The following is a 3,399-nucleotide window of genomic DNA, read 5'->3' on the forward strand; positions in this document are numbered from 1 at the left end:
AAAAAAAAAGGTGCATCGAATGGGGGAGGGGAGGGGGGGGGGGGGGGGGGGGGAGATATAAGGTTGTGAGGTAGCATCGCCGATAACAGTAACGATCGAGAGATTACAAAAAAAGTGGGATTCAAGCCCGGTAGCTAGGGGATAAGTATCGTATCGTCTCATCTCATATTATTCTCACTATCAATTTACATACGCCTCATCTCATTCCCATTCTCAGCTCTAGTATTAAATGAAGTTTAAAAATTCCCATGCAATATGTGAATAAATACAGTTCACGTACACCTATGTGAACTCAATTCACGTACACCTACGTGAATTCATTTCACGTAAACGTACGTGAACTCATTTCACATAAACGTACGTGAACTCATTTCACATAAACGTACGTGAACTCATTTCACGTATATGTGATCTCAATTACGTTAATGAGGTGTACGTAAATTGAGTTCACGTAAGTACACATAAATTGAATTTATGTATGGGTTAATACTATTATGAATATTAAAGTACATTTTAAGTATTTTGTTTTTACAAAAAATATTAAAAGATGTGAGCAATAATAAAAGGGCACGAATAGTAATATTGTAATTAATTTTTAATGCATAAATGATTTTTTATTCACCCGTCGCACCTCTTGGAGAGAAGGTGGAGTAGATGACCATGGATAGTCAAGATGACTTGCACATCAAGATAATATAGGGAGGAAAATATAGAGTTGAGGTTACTAAATATTATCAAGTCATCCAATTGACAAAACTATCCGTTCACTACTTAAATAAAGGAAGAAAAAAAAAGTTTATGAACACAAATGTGACAATAATGTAAATGTTATTGTCATGAAAAAAATTGATATTATTACTATTTTGTTAATGGGTATTATAAAAAAAATATATATTTTGTTAATGACATAGATCGAATTACCAAAATTCTTATCTCTTAATTCTTTAATTATATAACTTCAATCACCAATCTTTGAATGATCCGATTATACATTTGTATATTTATGTTTGGTTTAAATATATTTTTGGTCTTCGTAAATATAAAAGTTTTTAATTTTAGTTCATATAAAAAAATTTGTTTTGATTTCATCTCAGTTAATATCATAAAAATTTATTTTTGGTCTTTAACGTTAAGCAGACGATACAAAAAAAAATGTGAAACAAATATTTAAATATGTTTTAGGTACCTGTAAATATAAATTTTTTCAATTTTAGTATGTAAAAAATATTTGTTTGGATTTCATTCCTGCAATATCCAAAAACGTGAACTGACAAATAGAGTAGAACGTGAAATACAAATCTAAATAATTATTCTAAACAAATTTAACCAAAATAATATTTAAATAACAAATAAAAATAATTTGTATACTTATTTCTAATCAAATAAGTGTACAAACTTTAATGGGAATACAAATTTAAATAATTATTCTAAACAAATTTAACTAAAACAATATTTAAATAACAAATAAAAATAATTTGTATACTTATTCTAATAAAATAAGTATACAAACTCCAATGAGATTATAAATTTAAACATTTATTCTAAATAAATTTAACCGGAATAATATTTAAATAAAAAATAAAAATAATTTGTATACTTATTTCTAATAAAATAAGTATACAAACTCCAATGGGGATACAAATATAAATGATTATTTCAAACAAATTTAACAGAAGCAATATTTAAATTACAAAAAAAATTTGTATACTTATTTCTAATAAAATAAGTATACAAACTCCAATGAGAATATAAATTTATATAATTATTCTAAATAAATTTAACCAGAATAATATTTAAATAACAAATAAAAATAATTTGTATACTTATTTCTGATAAAATAAGTATACAAACTCCAATGGGAATTCAAATCTAAATGATTATTCTAAACAAATTTAATCGAAACAATATTTATATAACAAATAAAAATATTTTGTATACTTATTTCTAATAAAATAAGTATACAAACTTCAATGGGGATACAAATCTAAATAATGATTCTAAACAAATTTAATCGAAACATTATTTAAATAATAAATAAAAATAATTTATATACTTATTTCTAATAAAATAAGTATACAAACTCCAATGAGAATATAAATCTAAATAATTATTCTAATCAAATTTAACCGAAAAAATATTTAAATAACAAATAAAAATAATTTGTATAGTTATTTCTAATAAAATAACTATACAAATCTAAATAATTATTCTAAACAAATTTAACCAAAATAATATTTAAATAACAAATAAAAATAATTTGTAGTCTTATTTCTGATAAAATAAGTATACAAACTCCAATAGAATACAAATTTAAATAATGATTCTAAATAAATTTAATCGAAACATTATTTAAATAACAAATAAAAATAATTTGTATACTTATTTCTAATAAAATAAGTATACAAACTCCAATGGAAATACAAATCTAAATAATTATTCTAAACAAATTTAACCGAAACAATATTTAAATAACAAATAAAAATAATTTGTATTCTTATTTCTAATAAAATAAGTATACAAACTCCAATGGGAATACAAATCTAAATAATTGTTCTAAATAAATTTAACTGAAACAATATTTAAATAACAAATAAAAATAATTTGTGTACTTATTTCTAATAAAATAAGTATACAAACTCCAATGGAAATACAAATCTAAATAATTATTCTAATCAAATTTAACCGAAACAATATTTAAATAACAAATAAAAATAATTTGTATTCTTATTTCTAATAAAATAAGTATACAAACTCCAATGGGAATACAAATCTAAATAATTGTTCTAAATAAATTTAACTGAAACAATATTTAAATAACAAATAAAAATAATTTGTGTACTTATTTCTAATAAAATAAGTATACAAACTCTAATGGAATATAGATTTAAATAATGATTCTAAACAAATTTAATCAAAACAATATTTAAATAACACATAAAAATAATTTGTATACTTATTTCTAATTAAATATGTATACAAACTCCAATGAAAATATAAATTTAAATAATTATTATAAATAAATTTAATCGAAATAATATTTAATTAATAAATAAAAGTAATTTGTATACTTGTTTCTAATAAAATAAGTATACAAACCACAATGAGCATAGAAATTTAAATAATTATTTTGAACAAATTTAACTGAAACAACTTTTAAATAATAAATGAAAATAATTTGTATTCTAAACAAAAAAATATGCAACTCATGTATAAAATATGATAGTTTCTTTGTTTCTGTAAAATTTGAATAAATAAAAGCTTTGTCATGTATAAAATATGCAACTCATTTATATTTTCTTTTTGATATGGTTAGTTTAAAGAAAATTGAAAGCGATTATTTTGGGGTACCACCAACTTATTCAATGTGCTACTCAAATATAGAATATGAATTTTATTAAC

The sequence above is a fragment of the Cicer arietinum genome, chromosome 5 (genome assembly GCF_000331145.2).
Source record: "Cicer arietinum cultivar CDC Frontier isolate Library 1 chromosome 5, Cicar.CDCFrontier_v2.0, whole genome shotgun sequence".
Classification (NCBI taxonomy): domain Eukaryota; kingdom Viridiplantae; phylum Streptophyta; class Magnoliopsida; order Fabales; family Fabaceae; genus Cicer; species Cicer arietinum.